Source organism: Mustela nivalis (assembly GCF_964662115.1).
Source record: "Mustela nivalis genome assembly, chromosome: 13".
Lineage (NCBI taxonomy): Eukaryota > Metazoa > Chordata > Mammalia > Carnivora > Mustelidae > Mustela > Mustela nivalis.
In genome coordinates this window covers 55,760,893-55,787,741 of record NC_139032.1, presented here as the reverse complement: position 1 = coordinate 55,787,741, position 26,849 = coordinate 55,760,893, and the positions used below count along the sequence as shown (strand labels likewise).

The 26,849-nt window shown below is 39.3% G+C and overlaps 1 long non-coding RNA gene across 2 annotated transcripts in view; it reads left to right on the top strand.

The window, feature by feature from the left end:
* The window catches only part of LOC309846014, a 187,237-nt gene that overhangs the window by 96,515 nt on the left and 63,873 nt on the right, over positions 1 to 26,849 (top strand). For both annotated transcript variants that reach the window (XR_014301679.1, XR_014301680.1), the window contains exon 3: positions 18,211 to 18,315. This is a non-coding gene — a long non-coding RNA (uncharacterized lncRNA). The remainder of the gene's footprint in view (positions 1 to 18,210; positions 18,316 to 26,849) is intronic.

The window sequence follows — 26,849 nt, the reverse complement described above, 5'->3', positions numbered from 1 at the left end:
AGCAAACTACATAAAATAACCAGAGACCAAAGGTGGATGTAATCCATACTGTGCTCCCTAGGTAAAAAGTGATTAGCAGAATTGACTGCGTCTGCTTCCCTCACTGGTCAAGAAGCGATTGTTCCCGTGAGCTCGAGCAGACAGCTCAGACTAACACCTGAAAATCTCCTCATGTCCGTTTTGCTTTTAACCTCAGAAGGAGCCTGTTTCTGTCTTGTGGACAGTTTTATCGATGGGGCATGAGGATGAAGGAGGCCTGGTCTGCGCTTCTGGGACTGGATAGTTCCTTCCTGACCAGCAGCAGCGGGGAAAATTGCATTAGTCAGTAAAAATGGTTTTTCTGAACCCGGAAGCTAGGTGCAGGTGGGATGGCGTTGACCAAACAAGTGTATTGTTTTTGCTCAGTCTCATCACTGTAGTTTACATTATAGATGAGGAAGCTAAGAATCAGGAAAGCCAGGAACTTGCCAAGACTATGTAACAGTGATCATCAGAGAAAAGAGTCAGACCCAGGTTCATTTCATGCTAAGATCCAAAGGCCGTCTAGGCTACCTGCGGTGTAAGTGTACCAGACTTTTCTCCCTGATTCCTTTTCTTTCTCCCCTGTGATCCCATTCTCCGTACTTTCTGTTTCATATCCTTGTTCTTAAATCCAGTTTCCCATCGTGCAGAGCAGATTCACGTTTCTCTATTGACAGCAGTTAGTACTAATCTCAGTGCTGTTTTAATATTCATGACTTTGATTATGAGTGAGGTAGGCATTTAAAAAAGAAACGTGTATTACTTCTTTTGTGAGTAACCGGTTCATGTACTCTGCCTATATTTTTTTCTACATTGGAAGCTCTTTTTTCTTAGTTTCTGTAAATATATATATATATATATATATATGTATATATATTTGTGTATATATATGTATATATTACATACAGGTAAAGTACCTACCTTTTTGTATCTTGTCAAGTATTTAAAAAGAGAATTGTCATTTGTTTTTCCTTATGGCAAATTTAAATCTTTGTAAATATAAACCTGTTCATTTTTTCTGCTGTGATTCCTACCTTTGTTGTCTGGCTTAGATAAACATTTTCACCTCAAGATTGCAAACTATATTTTTCTGTGATTTCTTCCTTTATTTCTTAAGCCACTTTATTGAGGTGTAATGACACACAGGAAACTGTACATATTTAATGTATAAAACACAATGAGTTTGGAGATAAGTATGCAGATGTGAAATGTCGACCACAGTCTATGCCCCAAACATATAAATCCCCTCCAGAAGTTTCCTCATACCCTTTATTTATTATTTTTATTAATTTTTTTGATCATAAGAGCACAATGTAAGATCTACCCTGGTAGCAATTTTTTTTTTTTTAGGCTCCACACCCAATAGGGAGCCAGCACAGGGCTTGAACTTAACGATCTCCAAATCAAGACCTGAGCTGAGATGAAGAGTTGGACACTTAACTCACTGAGCCACCCAGGCACCCTACAGCAATTAAATTGTTAACTTCAGGCCCTATGCTGTGCTGTAGATTTCTATAGTCTTCTATAACCGAAACTTTGTATACTTTGTGAGGGATTTTTTTTTTGTCTTCATTATTATTTAAATCCTTTAATCATCATCATTATTTTTCCATATGGCATAAAGAAGAAATCCAACTTCATTCCATTTGGAGAATACACGTATTTTGAAACAATAAAAATAAATGCATCAAGTACCAGGCACACAGTAAAACTGACTCTATGAAGTCGGTACTATTTTTATTTCAAGTTTTCAGTGCAAGGAACTGAAGCACAAAGGTTACATGATTCACCCAAGTCAAAGCAGTAACGTCTGGCTTCAGGATCATGAAAGTCAGTTGTCTTTCAGCAGGTAGTCTGATTTGAGAGACTGGCCCAAGATTTAGAAGTTTATTCTGAGGATTTAAGTAGGATTACATTTTCTTCAGAATTATGTTTTTATCTTTATTTCCCCTTTTAAATATTTTAAAAATAGTAGGACGTAACCATGTCCTTTCAGACTGAATTATGAAATGGTGAGAGTATTGAAGGCTAACTACAGAAGAGTCTCACGTGAAGACTATAATTAGATACAAATAGAAATTTACTAATGTAAACCCATACTATAATTAGATACAAATAGAAATTTACTAATGTAAACCCATACGCGTCCTCCAGACTCAGTACATCTGGAAATGCTTCACCCATTTGCATAAAGCATCTAGCTGTGCTATCTTTTGAAACTCGGCCTGTCCGTTTTTAGCTGCCTTCCCTCCAAGGATGAGGGGCGTGTACTGACCCGTTGATTCTCTCGCTCCCGCTCCTCCTCCTGACGAACGACCTAGATTCCCTCATGTTCGGGATGCAGTGTGTTGCTTTGGAGCCTGCCCGAGCTCACTTGCCTAAACTAATCTCACACGTTTCAGGCTCATTAACTCTATATTCTAAGAAGTTAAGTTCATTTGAGTTACATTTGTTAATTTACTCTGCGAGGGAATTAATCACACCGTGTGTGCGGCTCTGCCCTGGTGGCCTGAGAGAATGATCGGATTGCTTAGTATCTGAAAGTCATGTCACCAAGTGGAAAGATCCAACTTCATCAGTTTCACCCATAACACCAGATTTCATCATTCGGAAATTCGACTTCAGAAACAACTTTTGAGTAAAGTAAAACCATCGAAGCAGTGGAGAAAACCAGGGCTCGCTGGGGGCCTGGTGTTAAGTTTGGATATTACATCATATAAACTATGAAGTCATTGTTCTGAGCAAAAGCCATAGTCGAGTCTGTGTATCTTGTCATCTGGACAGAAAGATCTTTGCTAACTGTGCTAGTGTTTTAAGAATCATATTTAACAAAAAAGAACCTAAGCCCATGGAAACTAAAAGAACACTTCACAAACACTTTAAAAGCTCCTGTCTTTGTTGGAGTGAGTTCTGAAAGGGGTCTGGTTTTGTTTGAAGACCAATACCTAATTTCTATTTAAAAATTTGGGGTCATATTGAAGTTGAGTTCTGGTGCAGTAGATAATGTCACACAGTCTGAGATCATACATACTCTGTTTTGAGCTACAGAATCTAATAATTGTTTCTTAACATCTTTCTCTGTGCTTACATCTCGGTCTCTTTTTTAAAAAAAAAATTTTATTTATTTATTTGACAGAGATCACAAGTAGGCAGAGCAGCAGGCAGAGAGAGAGGGGGAAGCAGGCTCCCTGCTGAGCAGAGAGCCCAATGTGGGGCTCAATCCCAGGACCCTGGGATCATGACCTGAGCTGAAGGCAGAGGCTTAACCCGCTGAGCCACCCAGGCGCCCCACATCTTGGTCTCTTTGTCTCTTTCTTTGGATCTCTGTCTCTGTCTGTCTCACACACACACACACACACACACACACACACACACACACACACACACATACACCCTCAGGGCAGGAACTACAGAGGGAGATGACTGGGAGCCATTTCTGAGGCACCCATCTTGGGTGCTCTGCAGAAGGGAAAATCAAACCTCTGTTAATCTTCAGCAATGCCCCTATCTGAATATTAAGTAGTCTCTGAGGAAGAGAAAGAAGTGTAGTAGATAAAGAAATTCAACTTAAACTCTGAACCTTTATTTGTAGCTAAGTACTGGGAATTTTCTCTGAGGACTTTAAATGCCTGGAAGCATCAAAGGGTCAATGCCTCTGTCTGCAACTATGGCAAATGGAACAGTATAAACTCAGAGATTCATAGAATCCAGGAAAGTTGCAGATTCAGGAAGGGGAGAAAAAAAAGCAGGATCTGGACCAGATCATGACAGAGATATTTTCATTATCTGGCTCAACTAAGAATTTCCCCCATTTTTTAAGTGAGAAGGGAGGTAGAAGCTAACACCAACAACGTTCTGCTTATTAGATGTAGTTCATTGTGTGTGGCATTGTGCTTAGGTCAACTTGGGTAAATTGTCAAGTTTAGTCCATTGAATGGGATCATTTAACACTTTATATTTTCTTTTGTTGCAATCAGAGTCTTAGTAGAATTGCTTCTTTATATATTGTTGGAAAGAAATGACAGAAGTTAGAGGAATCTGCTGATAATTCTAGTTAAGTTTCTAGTGGGCAGCACAGGTCAGTGACAGTGGAGGACAGCTACTTCAGACCTATTGGTTGGATTGATTTAGAAGGAGAAAGAGTTGTATGGCAGTAGAGGCAGTGAAGAGATGTTAGATCTCAAACCTCGTCTGATCATCAGAGCTAAGAAATTTGAGGCTAGGGCAATAAAAGACTTGTCCAAGGCCACCAAGGGAACATAGCAGGGCCAGGATTGGGATGGAGATCCCCTGGCCCTGTTCCCTGGTTCTTCACCTTCTGCTTCCTGATTTCACCAAATATGTGTGTTCTGGCAAGGGAGAAAGTCTCTCTTAATCTGTTTCCAGAATAAAATGTTCTTTGCCATTTGCAACACTCCAGAGAATAGAAACATAACAAAATCATTGTTTTGCGTTAATACTTCCATTTTCAGCCATCTCAGCAATCAGTCAGAACTTTTATCTCCTTGCCTGAAACGACAAGGACATTTAATTCACAACAATTTCCTTTTTCCTTTCTCTCAGCGACTCTATTAAATAAAACATGATGGATCACAGTCTGCATTTGCATGCCGGCTAGAACACAGTCAGGGCTCTGCTAGAGCAGAGAGGATCCTGCCCTTGCCTGAACATGATGGGGGCGAAATGGAAGTCAGTGCTGGGAAATGCTCAAATTCTGCACATATGAACATTTTTCACTTAAGGAAAGGGGCCCAATTAACAGCTAGAATGAATACTGGAAGCAATGCTAAAAATTAATAAATAAATTCCAATCAATATAGGTTAGAGTCCTGCCTAATTAAGGCTAGCTTTTAATGACACTTGAATTTTAGAGAGCTGAACTAGGGCATAATCTGGCCAAGTATTCATGTTTCTGTACTGGACCTTTCAGTTAATTCCCTCCTTCCTGTGATAGAACAGAGAGTTTTTTGTTTTTTGTTTTTGAATCTAGGCATTTATAGAAACTGTTCATATTTCCTCTTCTTCTGATGACCCAGGGATTCTTGTCTTGGATGTATTTTAGAACAACCCAGTGTACATTGCAATCTTGCATATGAAGCTATTGATTGTATTGACAGGACCGTAAGGGCATTGTCGCATTCAACCACCTGGTTTATGCAGACAGGATCACATTTCTACTTCTGTATTCTCTCCGGGAAGTTTGTGGTTTCCTTACAATCAAAGTTAAATAGTGAGGTTTTGACCTGAGTGCAGATCTCTTGCCTCCTGGTGACAATGGTGTTTTCATACATTCTTTCATTCAAGAGATCCTATTTTGATCAGTGAATGTCAAGATAAACAAGGTGCCTATCTTCCCACAAGAAATTTACAGATTGGTGAGGGAGTATGGATAACTAGTAACAATAACACAGTGTGGTAGGTACCATTTATGGAATAGGATGAGATTCTGTGGGAGCACATTGGAGAGATTTGCAGTGTAATGTAAGGGCTAGGGAAGGTGTTCCAGAGAAGGTAAAATCTAAATTGCAATTTGAAGAATGGAAAAGAGTTAATTTAGTGAAAGGGTGGGGGGATCAGGCAGAAGGAATAATCCGAGGTGAGAAAACACAGCTCATTCATGGGAAAATGTGCCACTCATGCACAGGAAACCTCCTGTCAATATTGACAATGATGAGAGAAGAAGCTGGAAAGAGAAATTATTTAGGCTTCATAAGCCACATTGGAGATGTTGAACTTGCTGTTTATTGCAGTGGAAACCATTGAGTGATTATCAAAGCAAGATGACAAAAGTACATTTAAGCAACAGAGCGATTCCATAGGAGGTGAGGTTATGGATGATGGATTGGAGAAAATCAAGCAGATACCACCGCTACCACAGCCTGGGAACTCTGTCTACAGACTCTTTAGTCGCAGTTGCTTGGGAAGGAACCTTATTTAGGAAATGAGCAAATGCTGGAATTTCTACTGACTTGGTAACCAAATTTCATAGTCTTTCCAAGTTCCCGAAGTAGGATTCTGTAGGGCGACATTCCCCAGCATGGCAAGGTTGTAGCAGTTGGCGTGACTCCCTTATTAAATCCAAACTTGTAGATATTTCCCTTCTTACATCAGGGAATCTGCAGCTCTTCCTAAGTCTTAAATGCCCCCAACATGCTGGCTGGTGATTATAGTCATGGTAGCAGCACTGACAGCTCTAGCAACAACCTTCCTTATCCAGAATTCCCTGGGAGGATGCTGTCTCTCAGAGTTTTGGTTTATAAGCTCTTAGAGAATCGGAGAATCATCTAGTAGCACAGTATTCCCCCCCCCTTTTTTTTGCTTTTGTTTTTGCCCCCCCCCTTTTTTTTTTAACATTTCTTATTATTTGTCTCTTACTCATAGTCCTTGATTTTAATTCTCTGTCTGCTTAGGGGGTGAAGCTGTATGTGACCCTATAAAGGCCTATTCAGCCAGAATGGCCCCACCCCGGTTGAACAGCCATTTTGTTGTTTATGCAGTAAAACTTAACTGGACCCTGCACCCCCAGGGGAACTTACTTAAAAGCAAGTCTGGGAAACCAGCCCCAGGTAACAAAGCCCAAATACAAAGGTGGGTCAGGTCAGATGGAGACATCCAATCAGTAAAGTGCGCATACTGTCTCCCTAGCTACCAAGGAGTATGGGCCCTGCCCTTTGGGTGCCCTTTGGGCGCCAGTTCTGACCAAGGTGATAGGCTAGTTCAAATAGTTACTATGGGGTGAATTGTAATTCAGCTGGTCACTTATGTGTGACTTAGGAGGACTGTGAAGCTTTCTCTGTGTTACAGTCTCATTGGTCACCTGTGTGTGGCCAGGCCCAACCACATGGCCTTTGCCCTTAAAAGCTAGTCTGTAAGGCAGGGAGAGGTCGCCTCTTTGTAAGAGATGGCCCTGACCAGTCGGTTTGATTCTCGATGCTTGGCGCGAAATAAAGCTTTGCTTGACCTTCACTTTGTATCAGTCTTGCTCCTTTAATCACGGACCCATTATTGGGGGACCCTACAACCCCAGGGCTGGGGCCCTACAGGGACTTTGCAAAGGTGCATGAGTCTGTACCATGGGATCTACCCATCCACCCTTAGGACTCATTATGCTGTCGAAGTCTACATATATGAGAAGAGTCCCTATTTATTTCTATGAGTAACAAAAGGAAAATAAGAAACTGTCATTTTTCCTGGTTCACTAGCTCCTCGTTGCCCACGACAGGCCCACTATCTTGCCACATCTAGTCAGGCCTTACATTTATAGAAACCAACAGAGCTCTCAGGAGTAATCTTCACACAAATTACATCAGGGAGCTTTTTGCTTGGCCCCATTCACTCTTCAATCCTAGTGTGACTTTGAATTTAGAGGCCAAGACAGGTCACTTCTAAAGTCAAGAGTGGTTTATACATATTCCAGCAGAAGCTTAGGGAGTATCCCGTCAAGGAAGAAGCGGATAGGAATGGCTGAGGAAGGTTTCTGGAGCTGCTGTGACTGGCTCCTCTTCTTTCATTTTAGATGATTTTTTTTTTTCATTTCATTTTATTTTATTTCTTTTCAGTGTTCCAGCATTCATTGTTTATGCACCACACCCAGTGCTCCATGCAATACGTGCCCTCCGTAACACCCACCACCAGACTCACCCAACTGCCCGGCCCCCCTCCCCTCCAAAACCCTCAGTTTGTTCCTCAGAATCTTAAATATTGAACAGAAAGTATAAATTCCTGTCTTCCTACATAGATGTCCATGCCAAACCTGGAGTTTATTAGGTCTCATAAACTCTTATCTCCCTCCCCCATGTCGCTTGCTATGGTATTTGTCTCACAAAAATATCCATCTGGCATTTATTGGACTAGATAACAAACAGACCCAGGGCATTCCCTATTGTCTCCAAGGAAGCCTTGGAGGCAAAGCCTTTATTCTCACTTAAGATAGGATTCTAGGATCTCATTCCTATTTTTCCAGAAGCTATAATATTTGTTCAATTAACATTTCCTGAATTGAATGAAACCTTCAAAGAAGCAAATGGGTCAGAATCTCCCCATGCAGTCTGCACCTTGCAAACAACATCCTGAAGCTACTGGTGCAGTGTTTCCAGGTGGGTGGAGTGGGGACCTATCCAGAAATGGCACGAGGCTGACAGGGGCCTGTCAAGGTGAAGGTGATAGATGGATTTGCGCAAGGGAGGTGGTTATTTTAATAAGGGTTATCTGAGTGAGCTCAGAATAACCAGCTGCCTGTCTCCACAGGGAGCACTATTTGACATAAATGAAGACAAGGACAGTGATCAAGTCTGAAAGAGAGTTAATTGAAAAGGAGTAGCTGGCTCTGATCTCCAGATTGAGCTTCTGAGGAGGATTTGGGGAAGCCAGAGTGAGTCAAATGATTTTACATGCAGGGATTTTCCCTGGGAGACACAACCACCATAACTTTATTGACCTCAAATCAGGAAAAGGTCAACATCACAGAAGCTCAAAGGGTGTTCGTTTCCAAGGGCTGAATCTCTTAATTGCAGTGTTCATTAAAATGGTGTTTTTTTTTTTTTTTTTTTCCCTTTTAGAACTAGACAAGGTTTTAAAAAATATCAAAAGAAAGGAGAATGAAAGAATAGGGTATTAAGTGTTCGGTGCCTTTTCATTTTGTAACCAAATGCCATAGCCTTTGGGTTGAAAGATAAAGAAGTTTGGCTGTGCTTTCATTTCTCTATTAATTTTTCTGGGAATCAAGAATAAGCATGGGTCTCAGAAGAGCCAGCATTGGTTTTGTCTTGGTGCTTATGAGCTACATACTGTATGTTGTCTCCGATGTAATATACAGATCTCTGCTCCTATATCATCGCTTCCGACTAGCTGTATAGGACCACCACCCAATCTGTATTAGTGTTGTCATCATTCTCTATCAGTAATTACTCGGATGCAGTATGCTTTATGGTATTTAGTAGTATTACATAGTATTATATTACATCTTGATTTATCTCTTTATCTTTCTAACCTGTTTGACTGTGACCTCCATGAAGGCAGGGGCTTTAATTTACTACTGTATCTTCAGTTCCTTGGCTAGTGCTTGGTTGGCACTGTTAAAATGAATGACTGTATATCCTGGGCAAGAATTTTCATGTCTATTCCTAATAAGTTATAGTCACTTTTTTCCTTGTTGGGAAATATTTTATTGCAAATTTTTAAATTCTTTTGTGATGAAATGATAGTAACAGAGATGCAAGTGCCACTGGCAATAGACAACAACAACAACAAAACCCTAGTCAGACTCAGGAAGGAAAAGCACCAGAAATTAATAGCTGGAGAGATAAAGTTTCACATAAATGAATGGCTCAAATATAAAATACACTGCAGAATAAGTTTAGGTGAAGTGAACTAGGTAAGAGCTGTAGCATACATTTCATCATATAGTTGGTGTATATGATTCTGTTAGGGTGATCAATTTTGATGAATGAACTTTTATTAGCCATGCATTTTTTTAATTGAAAATTTTTTGAGATAATTATAGATTCACATTCAGCTCTAAGAATTAATAAAGAAAGATTCTGAGAGCTGGCTAAAGACCACCCTCTTTAGGCAGAGATCCACACTACTAATTTTAAGAAATGCAAAGGGGAGACATCTAATCCAAGATAGCAACACGGGAGGCTCCTGAGCTCACCCCTCCCCCAACTGGCACACTGAATCAGTGGCTATACATGGAACAATTCCTTCTAGCAGAAACCCAGAAAATAACTGAGCAATAAGTACAAATGGGGTAAAAAAACAAAACAAAACAAAACAAAACAAAACACCCAAACCAAAAACACCATGCTGAAAAGAATAGGAAAGGCTGAGATATGCATTCACTGTAAACCCCACCCCTAGCACTGTGACATACAATAGGGAAACTATTCACTAAGAGTGAAGAGATTGGACCCAATATCCCAACTTTTAAGACTTCCACCTAAGAGTGAGTCCCCCAAATACCCAACTCAGAAAGCCAGTGGGGCTTGGTGTCCTTGAGATCGCAAGAGTATAACTAACAAAGAAACAGTTCTTAATGGGCTCAGGAGGACCAGACTCACTGTGGCTATCTCCCTGGGGCTCAGTGTAGAAGAAGCCGACCAAAATGCTCATCTCTGTCTTTCCCTGAAAGAGGCCCATTCCTAATTCCAAACCTGCTGCCTGAGGGTCAGGCTTCTAACTTAGTACCTCCACGAGACTGGTGAGGCCTGGAGAACAATGTCTGAGTCCTCCCTCTGGCTCACTCCAGGTCATTGGTGTCTCCCTGGAAGGGAATTTTTCCAAAGAGATGTCAAATTGCCCTTCAGAAGTTTGGAATTTATTTTATTCTCTTCTCAGCAATGAATATTGGCTGTAATTTTAAAAAATCCTTTTCTTCCAAATGTGAAGGTGGGTTTTTGCTGATATTTTGGACCCATGGTTCTCAACTCTGGTTGCATGTGGATCTCCTGGTGAGCTTCTGAATGAGGCTGGACTTCCAGCCCTAACTGACTGAATCAGTTACTCTTTGGGTAATTCTCATGTTCAGCTCTGGTTGACAGCCATTGGTTGGGGCTAGGATGGTAGCTGATGCAGGAATAAACTATTGAGAAATTGATTTGGTTCAGGAGCTCATAGCAAAGCATGGCATCAAATCAGAACAGCCACCCACATAGTCAGATCATCTGACAAGTACTTTTTAATGAGCTTTAATCAAGACTCACTGTATTTCCAGAAGCATTAGTTTAAAGCAATGTTTGTCATCTAGAAAGCTTATGAATTTTGGCATCGCAGCCTGGGTGCAAACTCCAGAGCCCCTGCTCAGGGTCACAGTCTAAATGAGCATCTGAGTTATCAGGATAGAGAGGCATGGCTTCTTGGCAAACTATGCATGTAGTGTGCATGTGGATTGAAACTTCTTAATTCGAGATAGTTGTAGATTGCCATGCATTCGTAAGATGTAATATAGAGAGAGCTCATAAACCCTTCCCCCAAAACTATAGGACAGTATCTTAACCAGGCTATGGACATTGAATACAGTCAAGATACAGAACATTTCCATGATTATCACAAGGAATCCCCCACATTGCCCCCTTTTAGCCATACATATTTCCCTTCCACAGCAGCTCCTTCCTTAACTTCCGGCAACCACTAAGCTGTTCTCCATTGCTATGATTTTGGCTCGTTGAGACTGTTACATAAATGGAATCACACAGTATGCCATGTTCGGGGGTTCTGCCCCTCCCCAGCTCAACACAGTTCTCTGTGATTCATTCAGTTTGTTGTATTTATCAATAGTTGCTTCCTTTTTTTTTTTTTTTTTTTTTTTGTATAGTATTCCGTGATCTGGAGAAGCCAGTTTGTTTTACCACTCACCCCTTAAAGGACGTCTGGGTTGTTTCCAGTACTTGCTGGTATAAATAAAGCTGCGGTCAGCATTCGTGTACCTGTTTTGTGGGTATGAGCATTAGTCTTCCTTTCCCCGGGAGAAGAGTGCTATTGCTGCTGCATTTGAAAATTTAAAAATTTTTTAAAAATAAAAACATAAAAAAATGTTTTTTAAATAACTGTCAAACTGTTTTGCAGAGAGGCTTTACAATTTTACATGCATACTGGCAATGCTGGAGTGATTCAGCTTCCCTACTTCCTCACTTATACTTAATATTGTCACTATTTTTTTCATTTTCACTATTATGATAGATAGGTAGTGAAAATTCATCATGGTTTTAGTTTCATCTCCCTAATGGCTAATGATAAAGGAACATCTTTTCATGGGCTGATCTGCCATCTGCATGTCTTCTATGTCTGTTTACATCTTTTGTCCGTTTTCTAAATTGGACTGTTTTCCTGTTGAAATTGGAGAGTTCATAATATATTTGTCCTTTGTCAGATAAGTGGTTTGCAAATATTTCCTCCCAGTTTGTCACTTGTCTTTTCATTCTCTTCATAGGGTCTTTCATGGAACCAAAGGTTTTTAATATTGGTGAAACCCAATTTATCAAGTTTCCTTGTATGGATTGTATTTTCGGAGTTACGTCTGAGCACTCGTTGCCTAGACCTACCTTCCAAAGATTTTCCCCTTTTTTTTTTTCTGAATATATTATAAGTTTTACAGTTTGCATCTAAGTCTGTGATCCATTTTGAGTTGATTTTTGTGTTTCTTCTTCTTGTTTTTGCTGATCAATGTTTATTGCTTGAGTACCATTTATTGAAAAATCGGTTTTTAGTCCATTGAGTTGCTGTCATGCCTTTGTCAAAAATCAGTTGGGCAAAAATCAGTTGGGCATATTTATATGAATCTATTTCTGGGTTCTCTGTTTTGTTTGATTGGTCTGCGTGTTTATTCCTCTGGTAATTTCACAGTCTTCATTACTGGAGCTAAATAATCTTGAAATTCTGTAAACAGATTCTTCACACTTTTTCTTTTTCAAAATTGTGTTAATCTTCTAGTTCCTTTGTCTTTCTATATAAATTTTAGAATAATTTTGTCTATGTCTCTAAGAGATATTGCTGAGATTTTGGTAGAAATTTGGTAGGAATTATAACTATATGTTGATTTGTGGAGAGTGGACATCTTTGCTATGCTTAGTCTTCCAATCCATGAATACAGTCTGTCTGTCTGTCTATCTAAGATTTTTATTTTAAAGTAATATCTACACCTAATATGGGGCTTGAACTCCAAGATCAAGAATTGCATGCTTCACAGACTAAGTCAGCTGGTTGCCCCTCTCTTCATTTATTTAGATCTTTCTTTCATTAGTGTTATATAATTTTTAACATCTATATCATGTGTTTGTGAGATTTACATATAGGTATTTCATTTTTTGAGCAATTGGTGATGATATTGAATTTTTAATTTTGGTGTTTACATACTCACTGCCGGTAAATAGACATATACCTGATTTTTGTATGTTTTTCTTATATTTTGTAACCTTGCTGAACTCATTTACTTGTCTGTGCTTTTTTTTTTTTTTTTTCTCATGGATTCCTTTACATGTCTTATGTAGATAATCCTGTCATCTGTAAACACTTTTATTTATTTATTTCTGATCTGCATTCCTTTTACTTCTTTTTCTTGCCTTGGTGCACTGGTTAGAACTTCCAGCACAATGTTAAGAGTGGTAAGAGCAGACATCCTTGATGTGTTCTCAATCTTAGGAGGAAAACATTCTGTCATTCACTGTGAAGTATAATGTTAGCTGCAAATTTTCTTGAAGATGCTCTTTTTCAAGTTGAGGAGCTACCCCGCTGTTCCTACTTTCCTGAAAGTTTTTTCTTTCTTTTTAAACATCATTAATGGGTATTGAATTTTATTACTTCTTTTCTCCATCACTGATATAAGTGTTTTTTTTTTTTTTTTTCCTCTGTAGTCTGTTAATATGGTAGGTTACTGTGATTGAGTTTCAGATGTTGAAATTCATGGTTAAGGATGATGGTGGAGGCAGTTGCCTAATTAGTTGGCGGGAAGGGTGAAAGTCCCAGCTCCCTGCTTGGCCTTCTGTAACACTCCCTTGGTGGGGTGTTGTGGTCCCTCATTACAGCTCCCAAGGGTGGAATTATGAACTCTCCACCTAGTCTTTGCTTCTGTGACTGGGGGTGGGCCATCGATTTTCTTCCCCCTGGTATTTGGCTGTGATGGAGTGGTTATTATCTGAAAGTCTTAATCTTGCTCCTGATCTGTTCCTTCGGCTGAGAGACCAGGCTTACTTATTTTTTTAATTAACAAAAATTTCACTATACTTGGGGATGTTTCTGGTTTGCCAGCTTCTTCAGTTTGGGATATTGAAGGCAAAAAGAAAACCCAGGGAGCTCAGCACCATGTTCTGCCTCAAATTCTGTTGTCCCTAATTGGTCTTTCTTCTTTTTACCTTTTGGAGTCTTCTTGAGTTTGTTGTATATATGATATCCAGAGTTTTTCATTGTACATGGCCGGAGAACTAGGGAAAAGTATGTCTACTCCATCTTCTCAGAAGCAGAAGCATGTATTTTTAGATGTTGCTGTATTATATACATTAGATGGAACTAGTCAGGATAAGACATTTATTTACATACTGTAACTCTCCTTCTTCATTGTTCTGGATGATTGAAGTATTAGATGCCTGCTTTAGCAAATGGAATCTTGAGTAAATGTTTTTCATTACTGAAAATGTTGAGTGTTTTGTTTCACATATTTCAAATAAAACAAATATCTGTCTCTGAAATTATCTCTTGTTACCTGTATTTTGTTACTTGTCAGTGAGACTCCAAGGCTGGTCTCTTTGTGGAAGGAATGAAGGTTTAGGGGAGGCATAGCTCTCTTTGTGGGAATTATCCTTGAGGGAATTAGACCTTAAGGATGGTCTCTTGGTGGAACACTAAGGAAGCTTTAGGGAAGGGAGAGGGAGACATTGTGTAGAGTTTATATGTTGAGTGCTTTATACTGCTTATCTCATCTACTCATATAGCAGTATTTATTTTCAGCTGGAACTGTGGCTTAGAGGGGTGAAGTAGATGTGTAGGATTGATATTTTAAGCCTGTGTCTCTTTCCTGATAACTTAAGCTGTTCCCCTAACTTGCCTTTGCCAGGTTGTGAGATCATCACACATTATATGGATGTTTTGCTCTGAGTTTATGTCCTGTCTGTTTTTGAAGGATACACTGTAGTTAAGACAGTGTGGTAGAGATAAGATGTATGATTAGATCTGCCTGCTAACTTCCGCGACTATCTTATGCACTTTATAAAATGACATCCAACAAATGGAATATGACAGCTCTCTTTTCTAATATTTCAGCCTAGGCATTTGGATGAATGAAAACACTCTGGAAGATGAGTATGGGTTAAGGATTTTTTGGGAGAAAGAAAAAAATTACCAAAGGATGACAGTGAAAGAACATAGGATAGAGAACTTTATGTCTCATTAAAGCATCACTAGCAGTTCAGCAAAAGAAACATTTTATTTTTTAAATTTTTATTTTAAAATATTTCTTATTTATTTATTTGACACAGAGAGAGAGAGAGATCACAAGTAGGCAGAGCAGAAGGCGGGGGTGGGGGGGAAGCAGGCTCCCCGCCAAACAGAGAGCCTGATGTGGGGCTCAATTCCAGGACCCTGGGATCATGACCTGAGCCGGAGGCAGAGGCTTAACCCACTGAGCCACCCAGGAGCCCCAGGAAACATTTTAAGCATTAAAAATGAGAGAGTAAATTTTGACACAAATGTCATCCAAAGGTAAATGTGGCAAATGTGAATGGATTAATTTGGTCATATAATTTTGGTTGAAGATAGAAGGAAGTATCACTATAAAGTACAAAAATTATATGATGTGGAACTGAGAAACTATAATATAGGCTAAAAGACTGTAGTTTCATGAATTAATGTTAATTTTCTGAGGTATGACATTGATGTGGATACATAGGAAAATGTCCTTATGTAGATGAAATCTGCTGAAGTATTTCAAAGTCAAATGTCCTAGTGTCTGCCACTTACTTTTAAATTGTTCAGCAAAAACAAGCAGACAAACAAACAAAACCAACCCGAAACCCACTTGGAATGGTTTATTCCCAGGTCCACTTGTCCCTGTCACTACCTTCTCCATCAGGTGTAGTACTTAGGGCCAAAAATACTCTTCGAGATCCACAACAATGTTTTAAGTTCTTTTCAAATCAAAAGACAAGAAAGGGATTTCGAGGTCAAAGAAATGCTTTGATATATAATGTTAATAATCTATCTTTATGTGAACATAGCCATAAAATGTAATCTTAATCTGTTTTTATGGAGGAAGAGGCACACAAAAGTGCCTAGAACCCATAAAAGCCACGAAGTGGTCTACTTGCCACCAGCAGAATTAAGCTCTGTAAGGACAGAGATTAGTGGTCTTCTTCCCTCCTGTATTGAAGACACGGTCAACACAGTGCCTGGTCTAGGGCATAGTCTTAGTTAATACCTGTCGGTTGAGTGAAAGAAACACTCTGACTCGAGTTTTGTGAACTGTTTGAAATACTCTTCTATAAGCCAAATGTGCAATATTTTTAGATTACCAAAACATTTTGGATTGTTAACATCTCTCTCCCTCTTCTTGGGTATGGAGAATTGAGAAATGACTGCATCGGAAGGAAAGAGTCCCTGTTACACAATCATTTGCTGACCACCTGCTGTATGGTGGGCAGAGATCTGTGTTCCAGGCACTGTTTTTACCTACTCTGAACCCAATGTGTCTGCTTCTGGAAGGAAAAGACAAGAGAATTTGATCAATATTGGTCTGTGGGTAATTTGCATACAACAGCAACAACAGAGTAATAGCCTTTGTCGGCATTTATGTGCCATGCGATGGCATACATTTTAAGCACAAAAAAGTGCTTAAAAGCACTTTTGGGGAATGATCTCTCTTAAATCTGATGAAAGGTCTCGTATACAAACTAACAATACCTCATTTTATAGTTGACCAAGAGCTCTAGCGACTCCCCGAGTAGCACACAGGGAAAGGTGGCAGGGCCAGAGCTTGAACCCAAGTCAGTGGATTTGGAAGCACGGACTCTTACCTGCTGTCCTCTAATCTGCCTCCCATTTGTGCCTTGTGTGAGCTGCCTGTGAAAACTTGGGGGATTATTTTTGGCTTTTTAAATATTTTGCCCTTGTGTGCAGATCTAATTCTGGATTAAGTGCTTCACCCATAGCCATTATCCGTGGTAATGTCTGGAACTGAGGTATCTGAAAGCTTGATCGTGATTCTAGGAACAAGAAGTGCATGTGGGAAAGAAAGCTGTACAGGCTCTTTTACCACAGTCCAGTGCCCTGGAGTCACTGTGCTACTGGGGAAACTATGATGCAGCGCAGGTTACACTGTGGTACCCCCTCCCCTCCACCGCCGCCGAAGGGTGAGCATTGCTGAAAAGCCTCTCATGGACCCATTGGCCCAGCAGTAGCTGGCAGTGGGAGGACTGACTCAGAGGAGGAGAAGGGAGGTGGTGGAGCAGGAGGAGGAGGGGTTGGAGAAGGAAGAGGAGGCGGAGAAGGAGGAAAGGAAGGAGGGAAACTACTGCATTAATGCAGACTGTAGATATTGAGGTCTGTACCAGGGCTATGGCTCTAGGAATAACTCTCGGGGAACAAATGTTAGACACTGTATGTGGCAGCATGATATCTCAATGATGCTAGTGTAACAGAAGTTTTCTTCTCAGAGGCAGGATTAATACAAGACACATGGGCATGGATCATAGGAGAACAGAGGATGTGGGCTCATCCTGTCTATTTATAGTAGTTCTGGTACCCAATGTGGAAGGATGATTTTTCGCATCAATATCCTGAAGTATACAAGACATCAAGTTCCCGCACTTCATTATTTAGAAATTAAAAAATCAGTTATCAATTTTTAGATTCTTGTAGTGATTTATTTTTTAAGCAGCAGAAAATTTTCAATTTAATTGGAAGAAGTGAGGATTCAAGGACTCTCCTTCTTTCATTTTTTTTGTTTGAATTCCCTTGCATATGTGTGTGGATCTGGGGGCCAGTCTGTTCCTAGGTGATGGCCCTGTGGGAGTAGATGATGTGGTGATTTGTGCCAAGAAGCAAATGAGTTGATGGATATGAATTTCGAGCCCCCAGTGCTGAGTGTGCCCTTTGTTTTAGAATAGACAGCAGAGCAGTTTGCACATAGGCTCAGACTTCATAGAGGATTTTGTTTTAATATGAATGTTAAGTTTCATTAGATGTGCCTCCAAATCAGTTTTGCTAGAAATTCACCATTATCTGGACTGTATAAATTTTCTTAAGGTTATAGTAGAGATTTTAGTACAAAGTAACTCTAATTGAGGAAACGACACAATCATAGTATGTACGATACCCAGCCACTAGTGAGTTCTGCAGGCTTAAAAATTGATTCTCATTTTTCCGAAGTAGAAGAACCTCAGGACTCAAGTCAGTATGTCTATGGTCCCAAGGGCCCGCTTCTTTTTTTGGCCCTGATATTCATCATTTCTACAAACTTGTTTTATAAAATAAGACATAAAGTAGTGTGGAAGATTGGATTCATGTCCCCATTTCTTCACTCCCTGCCTGAATTACCATCACTCATCCAGAGCTTTTGTCGTGAGACTTTGCAGAACATATGACCAAGGGGTATGGGAGTCCTTTCCCATCCCATTGGTTTGTGACAGTGTCCAGTTCGCAAAGAGGCTTCGAAGACATTCTGTGGTTCTGCTTCTGTCTCTTACATGCTCTCATTGTTTCTAGAAGAACAGATCCCAGGTAGCTGTTGGTCCAAGGGAAATGGAAGATGAGTGGAGCTGACCTGAACCCTGACCTGTGTCCTGAAGAGCTCCCTGACGCTACTCTCAGGTCTGTAAGAAAGTAAATGAATGTTTGTTTTTAAGTCATTACAATTTTGAAATTTTTGTTATACAGCTAATACTGACTTAGTATCAATAGGAATTCCCATGGTTCTTCAGCTGACCTCACTGGGGAAATGCACATGCATAAGTGTGCCAAGTGTTACATCTAATATGTGGGCCTGGACTTGTCAGTTACATCACCACGATCCTCAAATCGAGTCCATTGACCATTTCAAAAAACAGTAACTTGGAAGTGTCTGGACTTTAAACTTGGATCTGAAATACATAACATTTTTTATTATTTTAAGAAACATCAAATGAATATCATAGGAAAAAGAAACTCTGGAATGATCAGGAGGCCAGGAATCTTCGCACTGTATTCACCTTGGTCTACTGGTGGGCATCTCACATAGTGTGGCACAGACAGCACGTGAGCCAAGAACAGAGGGTCAGGCCAGTTCTAGTCCAGCCTCCTTGTTGAGACATCTTGGCACTTAACGAACCTCTCTGAGTCACAATTTCCTTGTCTCTTAAACAGGAAAAACAGTTACTGCTCCAGCTACCAGAGTTTTGGGTTTGTTTTTGTGTTTTTGGTGATCACAGCAGGTGGAGCACCTTGAAAACTCTAATGTCAGAGGTGCTAATTCTCATACTTATGTACTTTCAAATATTCAGAAGTAAACGCTGAAGGTGTAACAGTGACTATGGATTAACAAGTTCCTGTTTAGGGAGTTAGGCTAATATATAGGATTTCTAGAACTCTAAATTGATAAAGTTACAGAAGTTAGAAAATCTCCATGGTGAGATATGTCCTGTTGGTAGTCTCTTAGGTGTCTCAGGTGGTTTCTGTAAGAGATTCCTTCCTGAATAATCCTTGAGGTAGGTGTTGGGTGCCAGGTAGGCTACTCAAGACTTGTTTTATTGAGGGTGAGGGAGAGGAAGTGCTCTGTATAGGAGTGGGTAGCTCTGGGATTATCATCCAAGTCTGATTAAACTGCCCTCCTGGTTGCCCATAAAATGCACCTTTTTAATTAATTAAAGGAAGTCACCCTTCAAACCATCAGTAGTAAGTGCATTTGGCAGAATAATTCAATTTTACATTTAAAATATTCTTTGACATGAGGAAATACACACTTCCCGGAAAGTCATTAGTTATGCTATCATTGCCTCTTACCAAGATGTACTTGTGGCTGCTCTAGCAATTTTCCAAAGCACATCTTTGCTTCTCCAATTCAGAAAAGCTATCTAATTCATAGCCCTTTATCGTTAGTAAGATCTGCTTCTCTACAGGTTGTCTTCTTTGCCGAGTATTTTCTTTTGACGATGTTGTTCCTTTCTCCTTGTTCACGTTCTTTAGTCTGACAGTCAGTTTCCCTCTGATTATTCTCCGTGGACCTTCCCACTAGTACCATTTCTTCTCATACTTTTCTCTGTTGAGGTCTAAACCAGTTTCTCCCAGTGACAGAGAGAGTCATCAAAATTTATTAAATCCAAATGATCTGATAAGGTTAATTTGTGTGGAGGCTGCCCAAAAAAGTGGAGGCTGCCCCGGGGGCCAGGCCCACATCACAACACTAAGCTGAGATCAACCTGCACTAATTGGAAAGGAAACACCTGTCCAGGAGACCTAACACACACTGACCCCAGTCCTCCCGCTGAGCTTTAGCTAGCTCCTGTCACCCTAGAAACAGGCCCTGATAGCCTTTTAAGGGAAATCCCTGGCCTCCTAGGCAGTCATGCCCTGTTTCTGTGTTGCTGTTTCTAATGCTCAACAAAACTCGCTCTTACCCCAAATCCCACGGGAAGAGGGCTTTGCTGCGGCTGAGGCCCTGAACTCCCACCCAGTCCTTGGATTCTGTTCCCTTGCATAAAGGACATCAGACTTGTTACAAAATTGTTTTACATTGTCATTTGACAGATTCATTCAGCCAGATCTCAACCAAAGGTAGAAAAAGGTTTCTAAACCACATGATTATTATGATGCATAACTTACATATACTGTATCAGAAATATCATTAAATTGCATCTGATTTACTGACTTCATCATTATAGCTACATAACTGAATCTTACTCACTCAGTTCTTTTAACCACACTTAATTTCTAAACTGTCATGCGAAAAAAATGTACTTCCAGGCTTCGATTTCTATAAAATGGTTAAAACCTGAGGGGCAGGAAAAGATGATAAAGATGGCATGTGTAATCAGGATTATTTACAGTGTGAACCTGGTACTTCCACACTCAAAGTTGTATGGATTATTTAACAGTTTCCTCCACTCATCCTCATTCTGAGACCATTGGAGAATTGTCTTCTAGCTCAGTGCTTGTGCTAATTATTGTAAATTTTCTTTCATAGAAAGTAGAAATATTCTTTTGTAGAAAGTAGAAATAATCTAGAAAGTAGAAATAAAAATAATTTGTGTGAGTATCTTACAAAACCAGAAGAAAGGAACAGAAATAGTAAACTATTAGACTACAGCACTGGAAGGTCTCTTGGAGTATGAGACTGATGCTGTCAGTCCAGTTTCCCCTTCTTGCAAATGAGAAACATGTAAAATTCCAGGGAAATATGTGATGTATTATTGTTGATGCTTAGCCGTCAAATAACCGTCAGGGACACATGAAGTCATGGGAAGTTGTGTTTATTACTTGGTGCAATAAGGGGACCCCATGGGCGAGTGTGAACATAAGTTAAGAAGGTGTTGGAAATTTGTGGTAGGGTTTGGCTTTTGGTTATATGACTGGACAAAGGGGTCAAGGAGGCAGGAGTTTGCTGTAGGTGGGTACTATCAGGGGGTGGGAGCTATTCTTTATTGGAGGTCAATAGTTTATACCTCGGGTGTAGGGGTACAGAGTGGTGATAACAGCTATCCTGATTTATACATCTGGCATTTGTGATAGCTGGGAGAGGGGGATGTCTGGACATTTCTGTGGTTTGCATATTGTTCTTATTTTTGTCGAGGATTGGACATGATTACAAAATGATCTTGTGTTTTTCTTACCCTGTCATATTCCCAGGGTGACCTCTGCTGAACTTGGTGCTCTGTGACATTGTTTACATTCGACAGGAGACGATCACAGGCTAGCTGTAACAGGTCAGCTCTCAGCTGACAACTAGCAAGGCTTCCATATTATTTCTCATTAAGACATTCGAAACAGGAAAAATAGGAATGGCGGTGTCCAAGCTTGAACCTAAATCTCTTGACTTCTAGGACAGGGACCTTTTCATTAATGCATGCCAGACTATGAAAATCTGTAATGTGGGAAAAACAGTAAAGTGGAAATAACACAGAGTTTGGAATTTGATAAAATTATGTCCAAATCTGAGCTCTGTCACTTAATTAATGTCCCCTGAATTTCTGCTTCCTCAGTGAGGCAATTGGATCCCTTCAGATGAGTGTTCTTTCCCAATTCTATTTTATTAATTTTGCAAGAGGGTCCAAAAAAGAGAGTTTTTCTCCAGCTTCAGAACAAATGTATAATAGATGCCAACTTAATATGGAAACTTAAATTTTACTTTAATCTAAAACAGATGTCCTAATCCTATGGTTTTGAAATCTAAGTCAAAACTGATAAATAGCTAATATTATCTGTCCTTGGATTGAAATAAGGTAGTTTCCTAAATGCTATTTAATGTTAGGAAAAAAAACCAAAAACCACTCAGTATGTTTGTCCTCTTGCCCAACTTTAAGGGCAATTATCAAGAAATCATACCTACGAGGGTTAGAAGGATCGTGCTCTTTTTTGGTCTTATATTGTAGAATATGTTATATCCATCCCTTATAATTCTCAAGTAAAAAGTCCCAAACCTCCTACTTGTTACATATTTCACTTCAACTCTCTCCTTGAAAATTGATCACAAGATTTGTTTTTCTACAGGCTGTTCACAAAGATTATTTTGGGTTTCACGAAAGGACACAATTTTAGCAAAAGAACAATATATCAAAAATACATCTATAGAAGAAATAAGGTTAGAAAGCAATACTTCTTTAATTGCTTTCAAATAAAATGTTCATGTTAGTTAAATTTGTGAGTAAAACCATACACATCTCCTGGAAGCCTGAGGTTTACCTTTTGATGTGTTTCATCCTAGCAATGAAATAGAGAAAAGGATTTCTGATTTCAAAGGAAAAATGAATTGGATTAATAAGGAAAATAATATTCAAACAAGTAAAATGGGCAAGTGAAATTTCTCAAATTGCAATTGTTACAACACAAATTCTCTTCCTTTTACTTTAAAAGCAAAGGAGTGTTTTGGGGACACAGCAATTGGTTGTAGAGCTTATAGAGCTCTGAGGAAATATTTGCAAGTATTCACTGGAAAGTTGAGGAGGGGGATATACCCCTACAATTCTCCCAGACACAGAAATGCTTAATGAGGTATACAACAACAGGAAACACGAATATAGAACCAACCTCAGAGGTGAAGAAGAGAAATCCCAAATATCAGATCCCCAGAGGAATTTGAGCTGGAACAATGAGCTAAAACTAAAGTCTGTGGCAGAATGCTGAAGACCCAGGGGAGGAGAATTTGGAACTTCTCTCTGAGGTTGTCTCTTATGAGGAAAAAAAACCACCCCACTGGAGATGTCAGAAAGTACAAGGTTCTTGAGGGAACAAGTCACCCTGGGAAGACAATGCAGATAACAAATCGGTGTATGAATAGCCCAAGAATTTCCAATAATGAGCAATCTAGAATGGGCTAAAAAAAAAAGTTTTACTAAAGAGTGATCAGAGATGAAAAAAGGATAGGCATCATAAAGTAAGACCAGGACATTAGGAAAAGAGGAAGAGCTTACATAAAAGAACCAAGCAGGAACTGTAGAGATAATAACTAACTAACTAACTAACTAACTAACTAACTAAGACTGTAATTTTAAAAGAAACAGCAATAGCAACAACAATGACTATATATTTGGGAATTTAAAAGCAACATGGGAGGGGCATCTGGGTTAATTAGGCTCAGTCAGTTAAGCTACCAGCTCTTGATTTTGGCCCAGGTCATGATTTCAGAGTCCTGGAATGGAGGTCCGTATTGGGCTCTGTGTTTTGCAGGGAGTCTGCTTGAGCATTCTCTCTCTCCCTCTCCCTCTACCCCCTTCCCCAAATAAATAAATAAATCTTAAAAAAAAAAAAATAAAAGTGACCTGCAATTAAAATACAGATGTTACTCTTAGGGATAAGGGAAGGAAGGGTCTAAAAGTAGTTGTAATACACCATAATTACAATTAAGCATATGTTAACAATCACAAACAAGTTCAATAACTATCAGTTGTATGGAAAGACAGATTGTTGTGTAGTTATACAATGGTGTATTTAAATGGTGTAGTTAAAAATGAATGAGATAAATATGTCGTAATATGGATAGAATTTAAAAGCATCATTGAGAATGAAAGCAAGTAGCAATGTAATGCGCATTGTATGTTACCATTCACTTCGATTTGGTAAGCCCATAATATAGAACAATATGCTCCTGGATGTATACTAAGTAGTTACAATGTAAGAACATGGTGAGAGAGAAAGATTCTGTTTGAACAGTGTTAGCAGTTGCTTCCAGGGAGAGATGAAGAGATCAACTTGGACTACTTTTCAGTTGGAACTCCAACTGCATCTGCAATGTTCTATTTATTTATTTTAGAAACTGAAGCAAAAATAATACAGTGTTGGGGCACCTGGGTGGCTCAGTCGTTAAACGTATGCCTTCGGCTCAAGTCATGATCTCAGGGGTCCTGGGATCGAGCCCACTTTGGGCTCCTTGCTTCAAGGGAAGCCTGCTTCTCCCTCTCCCACTCCCCCTGCTTGTGTTCCCTTTCTCGCTATGTCTCTGTCAAATAAATAAATAAAATCTTAAAAAAATAAAATAGTGCTTATGTTCCTAGCAGATAGGTAAAGATTTTTTTGTTTGTTTGTTGTTGTTTTTTTTTAAGGTACTTCCTATGCTTTTGGTGTGTTTAAAATTTTTCACAATTACAAATACAGAGACAGAATAAAAAAGGTGAAAGAATGGAACAACCTCCAGGTGAACATGGGGCGTATCAAATCCCCAAACAGTCTCTCTGCTTTCCTAAACGTAAGTGACTCTCTCTGCCGCAAGAACCACATTTTTTAAGCTGAACGGGGTTGCCAAATAGAAATAAAAGTTCTCCAAGCTCATTCATGGAATCTAAGTATGTGAGAAGAGATCAGGTTTTTCAGGCAAGTTTCTTTGTCTATATTTGCCTGATCAGCCCTCACCTGTGTTAGTCTTATTTAGAGGTTTTTTTCCAATGGAGACAGAAGTGCAAATGAGTGGAAAAATTGATGTGATAATATCTGAGAGGTAGGCTGTTCCTTTGAAGTTCCTCATTCGGTTCTCTTAGTGAAGATGTCTTTCTCTTGACTTCTCATTTTATAGTACAAAGTGGTCAGTGCCAACCGGTAACAGCTAAGGAGCAGTTGCATAGAGCTCTATGGATCATCATAGAATGAAGCTGTTTGAAGGGTCTATTGTTATTCAGTATCAGTGGGGGGAAAAACGTCAAAATTCAGTGACCAAAGAGGAATAGTATGACACAAAGAAAGCATGTTCCTGTAGTAAGAGAAAATAGAGAATTTGTAATTAAATCATTTTAGTCACTTAATAATTGAAGAGACAAGTTGAACATATCCTGTACTTTTGATGTTAAGTAGGGTTTAACATATTAATTGCCCCAATCTGATGTGAAATAATGCAAATTTAATCCTGCAACTGCTCTTTCCTGTTTACTTTAACTGATGAGTCTTTCATGGTTCTCCAGCATGAGATTTTTCTTTTTGAAATATTTATGGTTGTGTCAAATATGTGTAGATTCCTTCAAAACTATTTCATTTTTAAAAGCAATTAAAAATGAGAGGAAGCCCCATTAAAATTCAGCAATGAAACTTGTCATTAAATGGAAGTGATCTGTGAGCTGAATACCAAAGGATTTGGCAGTTCTAGGTTGCTGACTCTTAGCCTAGGCTAAATTTGAGTAACAAGGCTTTAGTGGCTGAAAGAGGACTTAAGCTGGAATTCTAAAACACCACCAGGAAATTAGTTTGCATATATGAGAAATGGAATGGGGGTTTTCTTGACATCTTTTGAAATTCAGGTTGATTGAGCCAATGAATGTGAAAAAAGGAAAAGGTTCTTGGGCCTTAGAATGGAGAATAATAGAGTATATATGACAGACGAATTATCTGGGCAACTTCCCACAGGATGATGTTTCCATTTCATTCAGGGATGGGTATTGCAGAGTGAAGCTATTCCAGGCAGAGTAAGTGGAAGAGATCATACCTTTTCTGGAATTGGGCATGGGGTAGCCAGAATTAACATACTAAATCCTCTTTAATGTTCTTGTCCAACTCCTAAAACAATGACTTACAGGACTATTCTTAACAGGCAGAATTTAATTACACATTGGACTTTATCTGATCTACATATAAAAATCTTTTTTCCTCTCTTAAATTTCTCTCACAACATCCATCCTTCTAAAAAATGAGGTTTGGATGACCCTGAGGTACTATATGTGACTTCTTTATGGTGGGCTGCTAGGTTCCCTGTTACAACTTTAAGTCATTTATATGCTGGAGAAAGAATCTGTGGCCCTAATTATTGTGGGAACTGGGTAGAGGGTTAGGGTTTGGATGTAAAAACGCTAATTTAAAAAAAAAATAAAAATGCTAATATATAAACCAGCTCTAAAGAAAAGACATGAGGGGATATCTCATTTTGGAATCCCAACTATATCAAAATCACTATGTGACTGAGGAGAAATTGTCCAGAAGATACAATTTTGTATGTAAGCTTTTTATATTTAGCTATGAATTGTGCCCCAAATTCCTCTGGTTTCATTGTTGGTGAAATGGGCTGAATGTCAGGCTGAGCTCTAAGGCTTGCTTATTGCTCCATATTACTTTCCTTGGATTTACTCTGACCTTAGCATTTAAAGAAGTGGTGCCTTCAGAACATAAAGCACCATCAGTTGCTGCTAGAGCATAAGGAAAAACCAGCACCACCTAGAGGGAGAATGTCTCTTCTTTTAAAAAGTTCCAGACTTGAATGTGGAAGGGTTAGTGTAAGTGACTAATATATGAAGACTCTCATTCTTACATCAGAGGGAAAAGATGAGGAAAACCCAACATTATTCCTCATTTCACACATATTTATAGAGGTGATATAATGTGTAAGACAGTTTTTAGGCACTGTGGTCCATACAAGTGTAAGGGTCTCTACCATTGAGAAATTACCATGTTGTAAAGACTAGAGAATATCAAGATTTTTAGGAAGTTGGTATTTAATAAGCTTCAAGATTTTTAGGAGGTCAGTATTTTATAAGCTTTTCCCAAACCAAGGTTTGAACCAGTCAGGAGAGACAAAGTTGGCACGATGGTAAGATCAAAATTGATCTACCGTGGTGCCATACCAGTGTTGGTGTGGTAGAACTGATGAAAAAATGTGGCTTAGGTGTGAGGCAACAATGGTGTCCTCCAAGGTACAACCTCCCCATGCTCTGCAAAGAGGGCAGCCCCTGAAAATCTTCAGT